The 22,430-nt window shown below is 39.5% G+C and overlaps 1 protein-coding gene across 5 annotated transcripts in view; it reads left to right on the top strand.

Annotated features, from left to right (window-relative positions):
* Window positions 1–22,430, top strand: part of DENND1A (DENN domain containing 1A) — a 539,914-nt gene that overhangs the window by 354,269 nt on the left and 163,215 nt on the right. The window lies entirely within an intron of this gene.

Raw genomic sequence — 22,430 nt, 5'->3', positions numbered from 1 at the left:
CTCTGGGACCTTTGTCTCAATGAGGGAAGTTGGGAGGTGGTTCACTTTTTTAGTTTTGTATTGCTCTCATAACCCTCACCTGAAGTGACCCTAGGGTCTAGACAGCCTTTCTTCCTGGTGAGTCAGGGGGTCTTGCCATCCCCATTGCCACTGCCGTGTCCAGAGAACAGAACAACCTCCCCAGGTAACCCCACCAAAGGTAGGCAGAAGGGCTTCAGTGTGAGCAATTTGGGGCGCTTCAAGCCTACATTTTTTCCTTGTGCCATCATCAAACCCAGCCACTTCCCATGTGGCAGAGTATCTGCTGCCGGTGTTCTGAATGTGGCTCCATGTGCCCTTAATCTATTTGTTCCTAGTTACCCCAGGACTAGACAGAAGGTGGGCCTATTTAGGGGAAAGCGCCTGGCTGCTGCATTTGCCACACTGACACCTGACCATGCACCCATCTCGCATCGCCACTCAGAGCTGCCTTGCGGGTGGCTATTCGAAGTAGACCCAGTCTCCCCCATCATCCGTACAAAGGAGGATTGGGGTCCCTCAGAAGTGCAGGCCTAGTGTTTGTGGTTTAGGTCTGTGACTCTGCTTGAGAGAAAGTGTACAAAGTCACACTGGCCTCCAGACTGGAAGGGGTGGGTGCTCCTAACCGCGTGCACCATGCAGGTCTGGGTTCACGTGGTGGCCGGTGGGCACTGCCCTGCATCCCTGCCAGGAGTCCAGTGGTCCGGGAGACGTTGCTGCTTGTTGATGAATCATTGGCAGCAGGCTTCAGACTCCTCTGCTCTTAACTCACTGTGAGGTTTTGGGGGGTCATTTGTAAGGATGAGTTACTTGTACCATAGTTAAACAGTGGTACAATTCACTGACTTTTACATGCTAAACACTCATCATTGACTTTCCATTTACCCTTCACACCTCTTGGAAGGTATTTGTCTTATCCTTACTTTACCCACAGAGCTAAAAAGAAGGGGAGCCATAGAAGTGAACCCAGCTCTGTCACTCCAGAGCCACCGGCCCCAGTGCCTCTCTAGGTGCCCTCTGCATCTGGGGTCTCATTCAGTTGGCATCCTAGCTCCATGGAGTAGGTGAGGGAGAAAAGATGCTCGAGGGGCACATGCCTTGCCACCAACCATAAGGCTGGTGAGGGCAGAGCTGTGGTTGGAGCCTCGTATGGATGACGCCCAGCCCGTGCTGCCTCCACTTTGTGTGTGTGGCCCCCTGAGGCAGAGAGAGATGACAGCATAGGAAAAATGAAAATGCCATCCCTGTGAGGTTTGCTGTTGATCAGGACGGGGTATGTGGTTGGTGTCTTTGGACTTCTTGGCTGTAATTTGAGTTCTTTTGATCCAAGGAATTTGAGGTTTCTATTCCGCTTCCCTTTCAGTGGAAAAGTTCTCTCTTTTAAGTCATGGATGTCTTAAGTATGGACCTTGTAGTTGCTGAGCAAATGTAGAACGTAAACCTGCAGTATCTGAGGTACAAGAAATGGCTGAGAGCCCCAGGCAGCTGGGGATGAGTGACTGATGGCTCAGAAAGTATGGAGTGAACCAACTGTCCCACAGGCAGTGCTCTGACCCAGTGCTGCACTTTTGAATAGCAAAGACAAAGCAGATCTAGTCCTTTCCTTCAAAGAGCATAGCATATTCCACTAGGGGAAACAAACATGTAAATTACATATATCTTAAGGTATAGCATATTAGAGGCCAAAAGAAAATAAGAATCAGACACAGAATTGCCCAAGGGGAGGGTAACAGAAGCCTCCTGAAGATGCCACATTCCAAGATGCTTTTTAAATGATCAGGGAACCAAATCTTTGGTTCCTGATCAAAAGAACAACTATGAGCAAGTTGTTTTCTCTTGCTGAGCTTCGGTTTCCCATCCTTAAAAGAGGAGTACTAGGCCTATCATTAGATTGTCGTGGCAAGTAAATGAGATTGTGCTGTTCATCAGATGCTTGGCACCATGTTCACATCTTGTCAGTGTATGATAAATGGTACCTGCATTTGTCTTTAATAAGATCACTGTCAATAAGTACAGGCGGAGTTAGAAGACAGTTGGTTCCCTCCTTATCCTAACAGTTCTCAGCCTGCATGAAAAGGACCTCTCATTTACAAGGTGGTTTGTGAAGGGTCCTACAGCAGTGGTTTCCAGAATGGGGCTCTAGACTCATCAAAGATTCCAATATAGTCATGAGTGATCCGTACAGTAGTTACTGTGATTCGGTGGCATTCATAGATCTGGTTCATAGATTTGATTTTTTTTTTTAATGAGAAAACGAGTTTTATTGTTTTTAAAGCTCTTTGTAGTGGGTGTCGATGGTCACCTGCCATACTTGTTCCAGCCAACAGAGTTTGGCCATCAACATACAAAGCTACTGGGGTGACTGTGCTTTGCCACTGGTACTGATAACTTCTTGTTTCAGTTCACCTGCAATGACCTTGCCCTCCAAGTCTCAGATCTGGATGCTGGGCCTGTGGCAGCACAGCCAGTAGCAGTTGGAACTGAAGCACTGGGCACTCAACCATCTAGTGTTGAAAGGTGCTTGCCCTCCTTGAGGCTGTGTGAGCTGTCAAGTCCTTGAGAGGGAGAAATCTCATCCAGCACACCTTTGTCCTTTGTGCGTGGTACAGAACTGTGTCCTTTCAATGATTCAGTACGTCCAGTTGACCTAACCATCTCCCCTTTTGTCAAAGCTGCTTGTTTACTGCAGCTGGCAGATTGTACTTCTTAAAGTTTCTCAAATTGTCTTCGCCATCCATCCCAAACACCACCTAATCCAAGCTCTTATTCCTCTCCCACACTGTTTGCAGCAGCCTTGGAACTCGTTCTTCAGATGCCAACCCTTGTTACTCTTGTACCAGAGAGCCCTTTCTAAAACATAAATTTAACTTTATTTTCTCCAACTGAAAACCATTTCATCAATGAACACAATTTTAAGAACAAAAAACAACTTCTGAAAACAAAAATAATCCTTCTATAACTTCCCAGTTCCTATAGATTAGAGAGACAAGTTTCTTTTGTTGGTTTTGGAATAAGATAGACCTTTGTTTAGATTCTGGCTTCTTCACTTACTTATCATATGATCTTGGACAAAATTATGTAAGCTCTCTGAGGCTTAGTTTCCTTATAAGGTGGTTGTGAGAATTAAATGTAATGAACATAATATGTATAAAGTTCTGTAGGTGGAGTCAGCGATGATGAATTATGGATGTGAATGATGGTCAGCATGGTATGCAAGGCCCTCCTTTTTGATAGGATCCTCCCATTTTTTTCCCCATAACTTTAGCTCTTTCCTCTTCCTACTTCAAACCCTTTGTTATAGGTGTTTGGAATTAATAATTCTCCCAAGTTTACATGTTGTTTCATTACTCTATACTTTGCATACAGTTTCTTTTGTCCCGAATGTTCTATTCCATCTGTCAGTCTCTATTCATTTTATAAGACTTAGGCTAAATGTAAGGCTGTAAAAACCTTCTCTGACCTCTCTAAGTAGATTTGACTGTACCTTTCTCTTTGTTCTCAGAAGCCCCTGTATTACTTACAAAATTACACTTACCAGCCAGCAATATACACTTCTGGCTTTCCCTTTTAATTGTGAGTTCTTTGAGGGCAGGAATCAAGTTTTATTCATCTTTGTTTCTGAGGGATGTAGCAGCCATTGAATAGATAGATGGAAGGATGGAAGGGACATATGGATTGGGTTATTTTGGTAGATGAAATCTTGCAAAACATGGCATCCATGCTGGAAATTTTATTAAAAGAGGCCTTTGTTCTGCTTCTAGCCACGATGGAATAATTGGAACTGAATTTCTCCTCCCTCCATTTACAAATAAAACTCTGGGCAAATATGAAAACAACTGTTTTCACATATTGGACAGCAGGCAGTGCAGGAATATAATCCCTGAGAGAAAGGAAGAAATTGAGATGAAGCCTCTGGTCCTCGTGGCTTTCTGCCTTGAAGCATTTTCTAGATTCTGTTGCTAGAGGGGACTCCCCAGTGAAGCACAACAGTCTTGCTGAATCAAGGGGTTAGACATCTGAGTTTGAGGGGGGAGGTGGTTTAAATCTGTGGGTCGGAGTACCAGATACAAGGGAGCTACTCAGCAAAAAAATCTAAACTGAGTCCTCTGGACTCATCTGCTGTAGACAGATCTGCCCATGTGTGGAGGGGAGCTGCCTCAGAGGAGGATTCATTCACGCTCTAGTCAGCCAAAGTAAGGAGAGCTTGCTGATCACTCAGGCAATCGTTAGAGACCCCAGAGGCCATGCCTTGGCGGAGTAGTCTAAATTAGCTCTAAAATAAAGGTAATTTTAGCCCTGCCCTCATGTAGCTTAAAAATCAAGCCTTGAGGAGCATGAGAGAGGGCTTGAGTAGTGCTGGTAATGTGCTGGGTTTTGATCTGAGTGCCGGGTACGTGACCAAGAATTTATCAAGCAGGACATGAGTGATATGTGTACTTTTGTCTATGTATATATGTTAAATTTCAGTAAAAAGTTTTAAATAAAACTGTTTTTTTTTTAAAACTTATCAGGATCAACCTGATATACAGGAAAATGAACCTGTCAAAACAAACTTCTACCCACTTTTAAAAGAGACTAAAAATCTAACACCCAACAATGTAACATTCACAGTATCTAGCATCCTATCAAAAAATACTAGACATATTGAGAATCAGAAATGATGTAATCTATAACCAAGACAAAATATAGTTAATAGAAACAAACTAAAAAATGACAGATATGATGGAATTAGCAGATGAGAACCTTAAGGTAGACATTATAAAAGTTATGCTCATGAATTTAAAGAAAGACTTGAACTGAATTAGGAGAGAAATGGAAGATATAAAAAGAAAGAAAGGGAATATCTAGAGCTGAAAAATATAATAACCTGGAATAAAATTTTCACTGATGGGATTAAAAGGATATTAGACACTCAAGCATAAGTAATCAATGAACTTGAAGACATGGCAATAAAAACTATCCATTATGAAGCATAGAAAGGAAAAGACTGAAAAAGCATGGAAAGTAAAAAGAACCTCGAGGAGCCATTAGTGTAATATCAAGAGGACTAACATGTGTAATTAGAGAACTAGGAGGAAGGAGGAGAGGGACAGAAAAAAATATTTAATGAGATTATGGGCATTCTTTTTTTTTTTTCTATTTTAATGAAAACAATAAACTCAGAGTTTCAGGAAGCTCAATGAATCTTGAGCCTAATAGACTCAAACAAAACCACACAAAAGTGTATCATGATAACAAGTGATACAAAGAAAAGTTTAACATTAGCTAAAGAAAAAAGATACGTTATATAAAAGAAAGAATTGATGACAGAAGACTTCTTGTAAGAAACAGCATGAACCAGAAGAGAATGGAATGATATTTCTGAAGTAACGAAGAAAATGTTTGTCAACCTCAAAATCTATATCCAGTGAAAATATCCATCTAAAATAAAGGCAAAATTTAAAACTTCTTCAGACAAATAAAAGTGAGAGAAGTCATTGTCAGCAGACCTGCACTGTAAGAAACGTTAAAGGAGGTTCTTCACATGGGAGAGTAATGATACCATAGAGAAACTTGGACAGTGAGGAGTGAAGAGTACCAGAAGTAGCAAATATGTGAGTAAATGGAAGAGACTCTTTTCTCACTTTTAATTTCTATGAAAGATAAGTGAATATTTAAAGTAAATAATATCTGTGTATTATGTGCTATGTGTGAAAGTAAAATATATGAACTCAGTAGCATAAAGGACAGGTAGAGAATGGAAGTATACTGTGCTAAGGTTCTTAAACTCTATATAAAGTGGTATAATATTATTTGAAAGTATACTATTAAAAATGTGTATTGTGAACCTTAGAGGACCCACTAAGGAAAGAAAATGAAACAGTGATATATAGCTAATAAGCCAATAATATGAAGATCCAAAAGATTTGGCGAGGGTCGGGGGTAAATAAAGGAACCAAACACAGATGGAGCAAATAGAAAAGTTAGCAAGATGATAGACTTATCCAACCTTACTGATTATTACATTAAATGTGCATGGTCTAAATAATCCACTTATTGGAAGATATTAAATTACTCTTTAAAAGACTCAATTATATGCTATCTATGAGAATTCTACTGTAAATATAGAGTCAGATGGAGGAAAAGTAAAAGAATAGAAAAGATATACCATACAAACACTAATGAAGAGAATTGGTAGGGGAGAAGAGACAAATCTCCCTTATAGAATATTTCTAAATAATATCTGTAGATACTATCCTGTTTAGAAGAAAGTTTAATCTCCATCTCCCCACCCCACCCCGACGCACACACACACACACTTACACATTTAAGTGTGGGCTGGACTTAGTGACTCACTTTCAAAAACTAAAGTATGTGAAGGGAAAAAGAGAACTTTAGTGGAGAAATGGCAGAAACTACCTAACCAAGTGATGTCATGTGAACATTGTGTAACTCTGATATGATGTGATGAAGAGGATACGTCACCTTTGTGATATTCTTTCCAGAAACCCAGTCAAATCATGACAGAACCTTCAGATAAACTCAAATTGAGGGACCTTCTGTCAGGTACTTCTCAAAACTATCAAGGCCAGGGACTTGCCTGACAGTCTAGTGGTTAAGACTCTGTACTTCTGCTGCAGGGGAAACTAAAATCCCACATGCTGCCCAGTTCAGAACAAAGTAAATAAACTATCAAGGTCATAAAAACATAGGAAAGACTGGGGAGCTGTCACAGACCAGAGGAGACTAAAGACAAAATACAGTGTGGAATTCTGAATTGGATCCTAGGTTAGAAAAGACACACTCATGGAAAACCTGGTGAACTCACAATATAGTGTGGAGTTCAGTTAGTAATGATATACCAGTGTCAGTGTCTTAGTTTCAGCATGGGCCATGGTAATGTGAGATGTGGGAAACAGAAGTCGGGCATGGGCAATCTCTCCATTATCAGTGCAACTTTACTGTGAGAGAAAAAAGGCATTAAGGCAATATTGGGACAACTTGATGCCTATAATTTTGACAAATCGGATGAAATGAACAAATACTTTGAAATACACAAGTTATATAAAGTGACTGAAGAAGGAATAGAAAATATGGAAATATTACTGTTTCTATTAAAGAAATTTGTAGTTAAAACTTTTCCCACAAAGAAAACTCCGAGCCCAGATAGCTTCACTGATTAATTCTATCATATCTTTAAGGATACATCTTATACTAACATTTTCAGAAAACAGGAAAGGAACACCTTCCACCTTATTGTTTGAGGTCAGCATTACCCTGACATGAAAATCAAAGAAAAGAAAGCTATTGACCAATATACCTAATAAATATAGATGTAAAAATCTTTAACAAAATATTAGCAAATTGAATCTTAACAGTGTATGAAAAGGACAGTATATCATGATCAAATGTGTACAGACTGGTTAAATATTTGAAAATAAATCAGTGTAATTTATCATATCAACAGATTGAAAAAGGAAAGCAGTATCAAAACATAAATCCCCCCCCCCAAAAAAAAGGATTTTAGGAAAAATTAAATATCTGTCCTTGATAAAAGCTCTTAGCAAACTTAAGTATCCTCATTGTGATAAAGAGCATGTAGGAAGAACTTACCACTAACATCATACTTAGTGGTGAAAGACAATGCTTTACACTTGAGAATGAGAACAAAAACAGGGTGTCTGCCCATTTCTATTCAACATTGTACTGAGTTTCTAACCATTCACTAAGAAAAGTAAAAGAAATAAAAGCACTAAAGATTAGAAAGAAGGGAAAAATTGTCTTTACTCAGACAGCATGATCATGTATATGGAAAATCCTGAAGGGGGGAATCTCATAAATTTAGCAAAGGTACAGGATAAGGTTAGTGTACAAAACCAACTGTACTTCTATATAGTAGCAATGAGCAATTGAAAATGAAATATTTTAAAGTACCATTTAAAATAGCATACAAAACACAAAATACTTAGGAATAAATTTAACAAAATATGTGCAAGATTTGTATACTGAAAGCTATAAAACATTTCTGAGAAAATAATTTAAAAGACCTAAACAAATGGAAAGATATTCCACTTTTTGGACTGGAAGACTCAATATTTTTAAGATGTTAATTTTCCCTAAATTGATCTATAGATTCAATGTAATCTCAGCCCAAATTCCAGATGGCTTAAAAAAGAAAAAACAGCTAAAGCTGATTCTAAAATGTACATGAATATGCGAAAGATCTAGAATAGCCAAAACAATGTTGAAAAAGAACAAAGTTGTAGGACTTGAATTACCTACTTTTAAGACTTACAATAAAGTTATAGTGAATGTAGATCAACATTGTAGGTAAAAAGAGTTCAATAGAACAGAATAAATAGTTCAGAATGAGACCCAAACATAAGTGGTTTAATGATCTTCAATAAATATGCCAAAATAATTCAACTGAGAAAGGATAGTTTTCTTCAACAAATGCTACTGAAAGAAGTGGATATCTATGTGGGAAAAAAATGAACATTGACTTTTACCTCATGCAAATATTAGCCCAAAATGGATTATAGACCTAACCTTAGAGGCAAAAACTGTAAAATGAATAGAGGAAAATATAGGGGGAAATCTTCATGAACTTGAGGTAGGCAAAGTTTCCTTAGTCAAGACATAAAACACACTTCATAAAAGAAGTCATAATTGAACCTCATAAAAAGTAAAAATTGATTCTATTCAAAAGTCACCATTTTAAGAACGAAGGGGCAAGCCACAGACTGAGAGAAAATACTCTTAATACTTATATCTGCAAAAGGACTTTTTCCCCGGAATAAAGAACCCTTAAACTGAATAAGACAACAGCACAGCTAAAAAGTAAGCAAAAGACTTGCTTAACAATAAAAGATATTCAAATGGCCAATAAGCACAGGGAAAGATGCTCTGTGAGGGTGTTACTTAATATCACAAGGAAGGTACTGGTGTGGCTAACATAAAAAGGCGGTGCATTTCTTAAAAATGAGTATCTTAAACAAGTGTTTACCATGTGACCAAGTAATTCCAATCTCAGGTATTCACCCAAGAAAATGAAAATTTATGTGCACACTAACACATGTATGTGAATGTATTTTAACCACTTTGTTCATAATCACCAAAAACTGGAAGCATTCCAAATGTCCTTCAACTGGTAGAGGGCAGTGGTATGCCCGTAAAATGGAATGCTACTTGGCAATCAAAAGAAACTGAGTACCATCCAACAAAATGGGTGACTCTCACATTATGCCAAGTGAAATAATCCTTTTATTTAACATTTAGGAATAGGCAAAACTATGAAGAGAGAAATCAAACTAGTGGTTGTCAGGAGCAGAGGGTGGGAGGAGGAGCTGACTATAAAGGGGTACAAGGGAAATTTGGGGGATGATGAAACTGTTCTATATCTTGATTGTGTGGATGGTTATATGGCTATATATATCTTTCAAAATTCATAAAACTAGCTATTGAAAGTGGTAAATTTTACTGTAAGTAAATCATGCCTGATTTTAAAAAAATGTTTTAAAGACTGACAATAACAGCTCTTAGCAAAGATGTAGAACAACTGATCTGAAACTTTCATCACTGGTGGTGGGAGCATAAAATGGTACAATCCTTGGAAAGCAGTTTGGCAGTTTTCTCTGAAGTTAAATGTATACCAACAGTATAACCCAATCATTCCTTTCCTAGGTTTTTATCCATTATTTTATAAATGAACATGTATAATCCAAATAGATTTGTACATGAGTGTTTATAGCAACTTTATTCATGGTAAAGAGTACCTGGTAATATCCCTAATGTCCATCAGCTACTAGATGGATAAACAATGTTTTATCCCTATTTTTCACTGCATGAGTCATTATTCATTATAACATACTTGTGATACACAAAGCAATGTGGATAAATCTTGAGTATATTACACTGAGGAAAAAAAGCCATACATATGAGAATATACTATATGGTTTCCTGTGTATAAAATCTAAAAGAGATAAAACTAGTCTATAGTGGGTGAAAGCAGGCCAGCAGTTACCCTGGCCTGGGATGGAGAATGCAGGAACTGATTGAAAGGGCACCAAAGAGCATTTTGAGGTGAAGGGAATGTTCTGTTTTTTGATTGTGGTGATGGTTACTCAGATGTATATATTTGTCAAAACTCATTGAATTGTGCTTTTTAAACGTATGCATTCTACTATATATTAGTTATGACTTGATACAGTAAATTTTAAAAAGGAAGAGGACTTAGAAATTAATTTTTTTTAAAAGTTCTAACATTGAGTAGCTTTCAGAACAGCTCTGCTGATTTTCACATGATTTATGAATGTGGGTCAGGGGTAACTTTGGAGACAGAATGGCTTTGGCTTTCTTCTAGTTACCTAGACAATTTAGTCTTAAATTTTGTAATCCTATCTCAGTTTTTTATACCTTTAAAAAAAAAAAGGAATTTGGCAAGGTTAACACTGTTGTACTCTGCTGGGATCATGAAACTTGCAGATGTATTGCTTTCACTGACAATATTGTATTGTTCCCTAGCTGTGGATTTGGGGGAAGGAATATGGCGAGAATAGTCCATCTTTTATTGATGTCAAGGCCTGTTTATAGACTTCATTCATCTCAAGCCCATGTGGATGCTGAGAACAGAAACATCATGTCCCTCCCTCTACAGACATTTAACTAAACACTCTTCATGTTTCCCTCTTAAAATTTAAAGAGCACCTCTTGTTCCTTCAAGAGTGTTAAGTGTATGCTGTTTAGCCAATGGATAGTTTGTAGGGCTTTTAAAAAGCTTGGTAAAAGAGAGCTCAAACTCTTCCAGGCTTCCAGTGATATGGACATACCACACTTTATCACTGATTTCCCAGAGCTCAGTCAGGGCCATTTCTTATATTCTTTGGCCTGAAACTCACAGGTTTTTCTGTATGCATGAGTATATGAAGACCCTTACCATCTGATACACTCTCCTTTCTTTTACTTCATGCTTTCTATAACCTGACTGATGCTCTTCTAAATCAGGCTTTCGTGTGTGATGATATATGTAATAGGACATTAAAGTACGTATTCCCTTTTGACTGTATGTATTCTACTTTCAAGATTTTTTTCTGACAGATAATTCTAAATGGAGAAAGCCACTTTACCAAATAACATTACGTTAACTCAAATTGGAAACAACCTTAATATCCAAAATTAAGGGGAGTGTTTAAGGTGATTTATTCCACTGGTGTTCCATACAGTCACTAAAAAATAATGAGGATGAAGAATGTGGGCAACACAGGAAATGCTAAGGATACAATTCAGTGAAAAAAAAGCAGAATATTGAATGATATCTCTACTATAACTATAGTAAAAAAAAAAACAAAAAACCCAGATACTCAGAAGTAAAAGATTTTTAAAAAAACTTTCAACTTACAACAGTAGTATATTAGGATAATAAAGTTATGAGTTAACATTTTCTAAATTTTCTGTGATATCATTATTACTAATTATATGATGGAAAAATCATCTTTCCTCCTGTCTCCTGAAACACTTGAATCTTGGCTTTTGGCCTTATGGTTTGTATGTCTTCAGGACTGTAATTTCTCTTTCTTTTCCATATTCTTTGGATTAAAAAAAATTACAAATGATTTAATGTTGCATGTTGAATCACTTAAACTTCTTGTTGTTTCTTAGTGGAATTTTGGAGGGATATCCAAGAGGTTTCTAAGTCTGTGAAGAGACAGAGAAACCACCTTGAGCAGTCTTCATTGATGTGAGAAAGGGAAGAAGGCAAGAGAAGAAAGATACTGTTTACAGAGCATCTGCAGTGCCCCAGGCCAGAGTAGTTTCCAGTCCTTCTATGCAGCATTCATTTCTTCACAAGCTGGACGCTGACCCCAGGCAACCTCTCAGCCTCATCTTGTGTCTCTTCACTATTGACACCCCATTTCCCAGCCACATGCAGAGTGATCCCATTCCCCAAGGCCTCATGCTCTTTCACATCTCTGTGTTTCCTTCCGTGCTCTTCCCTCTGGTTAGGACGCCCTTGCTTCTCTGCATGGCTGAACCTGTTTGTTCTGTAAGGCACCCCTCAAATGTCACTTCTGTCAATATGATGCTCCCACAATTTGGCACTGCCTTCTCTGGGATTTCATAACGTTTGTTTCCATACCTCTTTTATCCCACTTACTACATCATAACTCTTAAGCATTTAGTCTCTACGTGGTTGTGAGCACAGCCCTGGCACAGTTAATGGCTCACAGGTGCACTCGGTGAATGTTTGTGGAGTGAGTGAATGAATGAAAGAGCAAAATATACAGTCTGATTTGAACTCTTGATCTCGGAAAACTCATTTATTCAACATTTAACTCCACTTTGTACAGGTATCTGGAAAAGCAAAGATCTCTGAACAGCAGAGTTCCTTTTTCAAAAAAGACAGAAATTCAGCGTACAGTACAACTGTAATTTACTGGGTATATTGAGTGCCACACATTTTGACTCTTTGGTCATGATTACTAAATGCCATTGGGATTTTACTTTACAATCTAAAAATGGTTTTCTTTAAATTGCAAGTAGTCACCTATTAGTGAAACCATAAAATCAACTTAATGGGTCACAGCAAGCATTTTTTAAATGGAGTTGAACAAGAAATATCAGAGTATAGCACAGATAATATAGGTAAGCATCAATTCATGAAACTTTTTAATTAAATGTTTTGTACATAATATACATATAATACTAGTTTACCAAGTATAATGGTAATTACATTAATTACATCGTAGTAAAAAAAAAAAAGCCATTGATATTGTGTGACCATTTTAACCATCAGAACTCATACCTTTTAAAGTATGAACTACCATTTCATTTAATGAATCTATACCATAATATATGAAAGTAAAAATGTTAGTCACTCAGTCATGTCTGACTCTTTGCAGCCCCATGGACTATAACCTGCCAGGCTCCTCTGTCCATGAAATTCTAGACGCAAGAGTATTGGAGTGGGTAGCCATTACCTTCTCTGGGGGATCTTCCTGACCCAGGGATCGAATCTGGGTCTCCTGCATTGCAGATAGATTCTTTACCGTTTGAGCCATAATATATTTGACCTGATAATTTCAACTTTTGTTTTATTTTAAGGACTTCCCTCGTGGCTCAGACAGTAAAGAATCTGCCTGGAATGTAGGAGACCCAGGTCCAATCCCTGAATTTTGGAGATCCCCTGGAGAAGAGAATGGCTCCCTACCCACTTCAGTACTCTTGCCTGGAGAATTCCATGGACAGAGGAACCCAGTGGGCTACAGACCATGGGGTTGCGAAGAGTTGGACTAACTAACACACACATTATTTTCAACTATATGATGGACGTTGTTGTTTAGCTGCTAAGTTGTGTCCAATTGTTTGCCACCCCATGGACTGTAGGCTGCTAGGCTCCTCTGTCCATGGGATTTTCCAGCCAAAAATACTGGAGCAGTTTGCCATTTCCTTTTCCAGGGGATCCCAGGTTATCTTCCCGACCCAGGGATTAAACTTGTGTCTCCTGAATTGGCAGGAGGACTGAACCACCAGGGAATCCCAATGATAGACATATTTGTAGCTAAATCTCTGTCTCATTTACTCAAATTCCATGAATTTCTTAGAGAAGGAAATGGCAACCCACTCCAGTGTTCTTGCCTGGAGAATCCCAGGGATGGGGGAGCCTGGTGGGCTGCCATCTATGGGGTCGCACAGAGTCAGACCCGACTGAGGTGACTTAGCAACAGCTGCAGCATGAATTGCTAGAGGTAGAATTCCTGAATCACGAGTATATAAAAATTTAAGGCTTTTGATGCATACTTTTTAAACACCACCATCTCCCCTGAAAGATTGTATTAGTTTTCACTTTTAACACTAACATGAAAGTTAGCACCTGCTTTTGAAAAATTGTTTAAAATCCATATAATTTTTAGTGAAGATCAAATGCATGTATTTGTACCCCAGTCACCTGTGTGAGGCTGGTAGTGGTTTGGACCCTGTACTTCACTTCTGTGAAACTGGAAAATTGGCCATGCCTTCCTCATTACAGTCCTGTCTTCAGTCTCTTCCAACTCCAGTCAAGTTTTTTGGTCTTTCTAGAATCGAGTTTTCCTTGACTCTCCCTCAGTAGTTGATGGCTGTATTCTTTGTATTGTCAAAGCGTGTGGCTCATCCTTCTCTTGCAGCAATCGTCAAGTTATATGGGAGTTATTTTTGTCTTTTAGTGTCCTCTCTTCAAACCCCTCCAGGGTAGGGACTAAAAACTCTTCCTTCTTCATGTTTGTTTCTGCCCGAGTTCAATATATAGCACATACTCAGTAACTTTTCACTGAATGAATGACAGCATCTTGTTTAATTGTGACCTCAGGACTGGTTCAGATTACATTAAAAATGGGCTGTACCATGCAACTGACTATCTATGGGAGTCCAGGCAAAATTGGTTCAGAAAGGTCCAGATTCAAATAAGCCTGGAGTCTGCTTGCTGCCTTGCCTCTGGAGTACCTCTGCTTAGTATGCTACTTGGATAGAGAGCAGCCCCTGCTCAGAGCTGGCCTTGATTTGTTCCGTTCAGTTCAGTTCAGTCGCTCAGTCATATCCAACTCTTTGCGACCCCATGAATCGCAGCACACCAGGCCTCCCTGTCCATCACCAACTCCCGGAGTTCACTCAGACCCACGTCCATCAAGTCAGTGATGCCATCCAGCCATCGCATCCTCTGTCATCCCCTTCTCCTCCTGCCCCCAATCCCTCCCAGCATCAAAGTCTTTTCCAATGAGTCAACTCTTCGCATGAGGTGGCCAAAGTACTGGAGCTTCAGCTTTAGCATCATTCCTTCCAAAGAAATCCCAGGACTGATCTCCTTCAGAATGGACTGGTTGGATCTCCTTGCAGTCCAAGGGACTCTCAAGAGTCTTCTCCAACACCACAATTCAAAAGCGTCAATTCTTCAGCAGTCAGCCTTCTTCACAGTCCAACTCTCACATCCATACATGACTACTGGAAAAACCATAGCCTTGACTAGATGGACCTTAGTCGGCAAAGCAATGTCTCTGCTTTTGAATATGCTATCTAGGTTGGTCATAACTTTTCTTCCAAGGAGTAAGCGTCTTTTAATTCCATGGCTGCAATCACCATCTGTAGTGATTTTGGAGCCCCCCCAAAATAAAGTCTGACTCTGTTTCCACTGTTTCCCCATCTATTTCCCATGAAATGATGGGACCGGATGCCATGATCTTTGTTTTCTGAATGTTGAGCTTTAAGCCAACTTTTTCACTCTCCTCTTTCACTTTCATCAAGAGGCTTTTTAGCTCCTCTTCACTTTCTGCCATAAGGGTGGTGTCATCTGTATATCTGAGGTGATTGATATTTCTCCCGGCAATCTTGATTCCAGCTTGTGTTTCTTCCAGTCCAGTGTTACTCATGATGGACTCTGCATAGAAGTTAAATAAGCAGGGTGACAATATACAGCCTTGACGTACTCCTTTTCCTATTTGGAACCAGTCTGTTGTTCCATGTCCAGTTCTAACTGTTGCTTCCTGACCTGCATACAGATTTCTCAAGATGCAGGTCAGGTGGTCTGGTATTCCCATCTCTTTCAGAATTTTCCACAGTTTCTTGTGATCCACACAGTCAAAGGCTTTGGCATAGTCAATAAAGCAGAAATAGATGTTTTTCTGGAACTCTCTTGCCTTTTCGATGATCCAGCGGATGTTGGCAATTTGATCTCTGGTTCCTCTGCCTTTTCTAAAACCAGCTTGAATATCAGGGAGTTCACGGTTCATGTATTGCTGAAGCCTGGCTTGGAGAATTTTGAGCATTACTTTACTAGCATGTGAGATGAGTGCAATTGTGCGGTAGTTTGAGCATCCTTTGGCATTGCCTTTCTTTGGGATTGGAATGAAAACTGACCTTTTCCAGTCCTGTGGCCACTGCTGAGTTTTCCAAATTTGCTGGCATATTGAGTGCAGCACTTTCACAGCATCATCTTTCAGGATTTGAAATAGCTCAACTGGAATTCCATCACCTCCACTAACTTTGTCCGTAGTGATGCTTTCTAAGGCCCACTTGACTTCACGTTCCAGGATGTCTGGCTCTAGATGAATGATCACACCATCATGATTATCTTGGTCGTGAAGATCTTTTTTGTACAGTTCTTCCATGTATTCTTGCCACCTCTTCTTAATATCTTCTGCTTCTGTTAGGTCCATACCATTTCTGTCCTTTATCGAGCCCATCTTTGCATGAAATGTTCCCTTGGTATCTCTAATTTTCTTGAAGAGATCTCTAGTCTCTCCCATTCTGTTCTTTTCCTCTATTTCTTTGCATTGATCGCTGAAGAAGGCTTTCTTATCTCTTCTTGCTATTCTTTGGAACTCTGCATTCAGATGCTTATATCTTTCCTTTTCTCCTTTGCTTTTCGCTTCTCTTCTTTTCACAGCTATTTCTAAGCCTTCCCCAGACAGCCATTTTGCTTATTTGCATTTCTTTTCCATGGGGATGGTCTTGATCCCTGTCTCCTATACAATGTCACGAACCTCATTCCATAGTTCATCAGGCACTCTATCTATCAGATCTAGGCCCTTAAATCCATTTCTCACTTCCACTGTATAATCATAAGGGATTTGATTTAGGTCATACCTGAATGGTCTAGCGGTTTTCCCTACTTTATTCAATTTAAGTCTGAATTTCGTAATAAGGAGTTCATGATCTGAGCCACTGTCAGCTCCTGGTCTTGTTTTTGTTGACTGTATAGAGCTTCTCCATCTTTGGCTGCAAAGAATATAATCAATCTGATTTTTGGTCTTTTCTCTTGTGTTGTTGGAAGAGGGTGTTTGCTATGACCAATGCATTTTCTTGGCAAAACTCTATTAGTCTTTGCCCTGGTTCATTCTGCATTCCAAGGCCAAATTTGCCTGTTACTCCAGGTGTTTCTTGACTTCCTACTTTTGCATTCCAGTCCCCTATAATGAAAAGAACATCTGTTTTGGGTGTTCTTCTAAAAGGTCTTGTAGGTCTTCATATAACCGTTCAACTTCAGCTTCTTCCGCGTTACTGGTTGGTGCGTAGACTTGGATTACTATGTTATTGAATGGTTTGCCTTGGAGACAAACAGAGATCATTCTGTCGTTTTTGAGATTGCATCCAAGTACTGCGTTTTGGACTCTTGTTGACCATGATGGCTACTCCATTTCTTCTGAGGGATTCCTGCCCACAGTAGTAGATATAATGGTCATCTGAGTTAAATTCACCCATTCCAGTCCATTTTAGTTCGCTGATTCCTAGAATGTCGACGTTCACTCTTGCCATCTCTTGTTTGACCACTTCCAATTTGTCTTGATTCATGGACCTGCCATTCCAGGTTCCTATGCAATATTGCTCTTTACAGCATTGGACCTTGCTTCTATCACCAGTCACATCCACATCTGTGTATTGTTTTTGCTTTGGCTCCATCCCTTCATTCTTTCTGGAGTTATTTCTCCACTGATCTCCAGTAGCATATTGGGTACCTACTGACCTGGGGAGTTCCTCTTTCAGTATCCTATCATTTTGCCTTTTCATACTGTTCATGGGGTTCTCAAGGCAAGAATACTGAAGTGGTTTGCCATTCCCTTCTCCAGTGGACCACATTCTGTCAGACCTCTCCACCATGACCCACCCATCTTGGGTTACCTCACAGGCATGACTTAGTTTCATTGAGTTAGACAAGGCTGTGGTCCTAGTGTGATTAGATTGACTAGTTTTCTGTGAGTATGGTTTCAGTGTGTCTGCCCTCTGATGCCCTCTTGCTACTTGCGTTTCTCTTACCTTGGGTGTGGGGTATCTCTTCACGGCTGCTCCAGCAAAGCACAGCCGCTCCTCCTTACCTTGGATGAGGGGTGTCTCCTCACCGCCGCCCTTCCTGACATTCAACGTGGGATGGCTCCTCTAGGCCCTCCTGCGCCCAGGAGGAGGAGCCATTTGTTAGGCCATTGCTAACAGCTTGTTGGCTAGAGCTTCTCTATGCCATGTTTTTCCAAAGGCCCAGAACCCTCAGCCTCTATAGAGGCTGCTGCAGGGTCTCCTTGGTGTTGGTGTGCCATCCTATGAGACAACAATGCATTTAATCCTAGAAGCAAGGGAGCAGACATCACAGGCTATCTGGCTTAGCAGTCTGTCCTTCTGGGAAATGTCTGAACTAATGGTAAACATTGCGAAAAACCATTCTTAAAATCCCAGTAGGAAGAAAAGTGCTGAGTGGGGAGATGGCAGGCTCTGACTGTGTTGAGTATCTTACGTATTATGTGTAGAGGCCTTGTGGACTTTTACCCTCATGTATTTGATCCTTCTGACACATTAAAACATATTGTTAGTATCCTCTAATAGAAGATTTCTTCATTCAACAGGTATTTCCTGTGAGGAAACGTTGGTCAGAGGTTACAAACTTCAGTTATAACATGAATAAGTTCCAAAGATCTGAGGTACAGCATGGTGACTATAGTTAGTAATACTCTGTTTCACACTTGGAATTTGCTAAGAGAGTAGATCTTAACACTGTGTGTTTTGTGTTCTTACCACACACAGTGAAAAAGTAACCCTGTGAAATTATGAATGTTAATTAATTGTGATTACTTCATAATATATACATTTATCAAATCGTCACCTTCTACACTTCAAATGTATACAATTTTATTTGTCAATTAGACCTCAGTAAAGCCAGAAAAAAACAAAACAGGCATTCCCTGAGCACCTACTATGTGTCAGACTCTGTATTGTATATAATAGATGCAGAGAAGTTTTAAGACCAGGTGAGGTCAGTGGCTAGTTAGTAAAACAGCTATAGAAGACTGGACTTCCAGCCTTGTCCCCACTTATCCAATCCCAGACCATTCTCTACTGCTGTAAATAAAGGCATAATCTGGAACGTGAATATCACTCTTCAACTTAAAACCCATTTTAATGGTTCCTTATTTTCCTCTGGGTAAAATTCAGGGCCCATAATATGGCCTTTTATAGTCTCTGCCTGCTCTTCTGGCACATCTTGTACCAGCAGCTTTGTTTCCATCCACAGTAACTTCCAGATGCTTCTGGTTCAGTGTGTCCCAAAAGGGCAGGTCGATAGCCAGTTTACGAATGGAGATTGTTTATCCAGCCAAAGTTTTTTGGATGTGTGCTCAGTTTGTTGGACCATAGGAACATGGAGATGTACAAGAAACAGTCACTGTTCCTGGAAAAGGAGAGACAAGCATACTGGGAGGCGGGAATGGAATGCATTGAAGCTGGAGGTGTGAACAAAAGGGTAATGTGTTTGGGCAGGGAATAATAGTTTCATCCAGCTGGAGCACAAGGTGTGTATTTGGGAAGAACAAAAGATGAAACTAAAGAAATAGATGGAAAAAATCAGATGGGAAAATGGTCTTCTGTCATAAAAACAAGTTTGGACTTCATATTTTGGGCAGTGGGAATCTACTAAGGTAGTTAGGTCAGGAATGATATGATAGAATCTATTGCACTGCAGACTGAGGGGTTAGACCCAACCTCTTGTTGCTTCTCTGGTTCTTAGAATCTGGCCAAGTTCTCTCCACCCTAAATCTGATATCGGACTTGGGTCAGGGGACAGTTTGCTGAATAGAACCCTTATCAGCATCACCATTATCCAGTCATTCATTGCTCATCCTTTAGGGAATTATCTATAGGTGTCTGCTCTGTGCTGGACCATTCTCCATGACAGTGTCCACTCCATGACTTGTAGATTTCATGAAAGAAGGGAAGGTATGTTGTGATCCAGAGGGCCTTACCCTGAGTGTGTGTGTGTATGATTTGTCAACAATCGAGTATTTTATGGGAGTTTATGGGGCTTCATTAAAGATGCTGGAGCAGGAGCACTGTGGGACATCAGAAGAGACCTTGGCAATAAACCACAACTCCACACTCTGGAATGCCGTAAATGTTTAAGAGACTTCCTTCCTTTCATTACTGAATTTTACTTTACTTTTATACCAGTAAAGAGTTGTGTTTTATTGGTTGAAATTTCTTGATTCTGTTTTCCCCAGGTCTGTTTAAAAGCTACATTTTATCTTTGAGGATGTTTGGCTCGTGGTAGAGGAAGTGCTGCCAGCGAATTCAATTAACTGGCAGAGCTCACAGATATTGTACATGGATTTCTTTTTTTTCCTTCTTTTTCACAACTGCTACATAAACACAGCTGGGTTTAATATTTGTCGTAACAAAGATTTAACTTGAATCATCTTACTCTGGGTAATTAATGCTTGGAATCTCGGCTACTTCTTCGTTCATTTGTGATCTCCTGCATTTCTTGACTCCGGCTATCTAGATAATGAAGTTTGCTCCTCTAGGTCTTTGCCCTGCCTTAAAACTGCTTAATATTTGGCCGTTCCTACTAGAGAGCAGATGCTTTTCTTTGCAAGAATTGAATTTCTGTCAGCTCTTTTATGCATCATGTGTTTGGAACTGTAAGTGGATCAAGTTGTTCATCACAGCAGGGACACTGTGAAACACATCTATTATATATACTTCCCACTCACCCCCCCCCTTCCTGTTTTTTTTTTTTCCCCCTCCCCTGAGGAGGTGGAGATGCCTAGATCCCCTTGGGAGATATCTCAGTCTGTGTGGATATATCCATGTGATCCACCAGGGATCCAGCCTGGCTGCATTCCTAAGCATGGAAATCTGTATCCATTCAGCCCAGGATTGTTGTGGAGACAAATCCTACTTTTTCCTTTGTAAACACCAAGCACTTCATTAACTCTTAAGAAAAGACTGATGCTGGGAAGGATTCAGGGCAGGAGGAGAAGGGGGCGGCAGAGGATGAGATGGTTGGATCGCATCACCAATTTAATGGACATGAGTGTGAGCAAACTCCGAGAGATAGTGAATGACAGAGGAACCTGGTGTGCTGCAGTCCATGGGGTCGCATAGAGTTAGATACGATGAAGCAGCTGAAAAACAACAGCAGCAACAACAACACATATGTTTGGGTCAATAAGCTTAGAATAATGAGTGACATTTCAGTCATTGATGCCCTAGAAAAATGTTAATTGTGAGCCCATTATTCTTTTTTATGCTAAAATAATGGCCTGGGTAGTTTTTTGGCTTTGGAGTTGGGTTAGTATGGAAGAATAGTCACCACCTGTTAGGCTCCTACTGTGTGCCAGGCACTGTGGTAGAGGCTTTGAAAATCTTGACGTTTAATCTACATAACAATCCTGAGGGCAAGGGGGAGGTACTTTACCCCTTTTTTGATAAATGAAGGGAAGAAGTAAAGAAAATGCCTTGCAGCTGAGTCAGAATTTGAACTCAGGGTTTTCCAGACATACATTCTTTGGTTGATCAATCAAGGCCTGGATTTATTACACGTTTATTACATGCAGCCATTTCTCCGTTTGGATTGTCCCATTCCACATCAGTCTCAGGCCAGACATTTGGCTTTCATGAACACCTTTGTTTACATCTAAATATGAACTATTGGTGATGATTGGAATCATTTGTTTAGTTTCCCTTTTTCCATCAGAGCTCAATGCAAATATAAGCCAACTTCCCTAAGCAATCTTCCATTTCTTGTAGTTTTCATTTTGTGAATTTCAATCCCTAGATTCAGCTTTGAGCAGATAGCTGAGAATTCCAAATCTACATAATTTAGTTTGTCTACACAGCTTTGAAAAGCAGGAATCTTGATGTTTCTACTGTGGTATGCTGATCTTTTGGGTCTCTGATAATACTGGGGCCAAAAGTGCATTTTGGTGCATTTTTAATCACTGTTATTCAGTTTGAGAGAGTTGTTATAGGACAGTCACATGTCTGGTTGAAAAACTGCTGATCTGTAGGATTAATTATAGTTAAATGGAAAGGTGACTTTTACTCATGAAGAAAGTCAGTCTCTTAGTAAACATTTTTAGTTATGATTAACTTCAGTCTTCCTCCAAATACTTTTCATTAGAACCAAGCATGTGTCCTGATTTAGAAATAGAGTAACCACTTTATTTCTGATCTTCAGTCAGTTTTGTTGTTGGAAGATGTTGGTTTGTATTTTTTTTTAATTGGTGAAGGATATGTTGTAAAAAAAAACATGTATTATAACTTTCCTTTTACAAGTGTGTATCTGTCTTTTCAAAGGTAACTTACATTTGTATTTTGTGCCTTGTGTTTGCAAGAGAATGGTTCTTGGTTTATTCATGTTGACAACTGAAAAGCCTTAGACCTAATTAAAAGAATTTCCATGAGCACCTTTACTGAACCATTTCTTTACGCGGCACTGCACAGATTGCGTTGTGAAACATGGTGATAGTTTAAATCTGACCTTTAAACCTAAACTGCCAGAAATATGGGGGAGAAAACCCTTCTTTGAAAATATTGGATGGATACATACATACATAGGCATACATGCAGGCACATATTTGGATAGAAATAATCTTTTTATTGAATGACCACCTAATATTATAAATACACATTTACTTTGAGCT

The sequence above is a fragment of the Oryx dammah genome, unplaced genomic scaffold (assembly GCF_014754425.2).
Source record: "Oryx dammah isolate SB20612 unplaced genomic scaffold, SCBI_Odam_1.1 HiC_scaffold_25, whole genome shotgun sequence".
Lineage (NCBI taxonomy): Eukaryota > Metazoa > Chordata > Mammalia > Artiodactyla > Bovidae > Oryx > Oryx dammah.
This window is presented reverse-complemented; position numbering and strand designations above follow the sequence as displayed.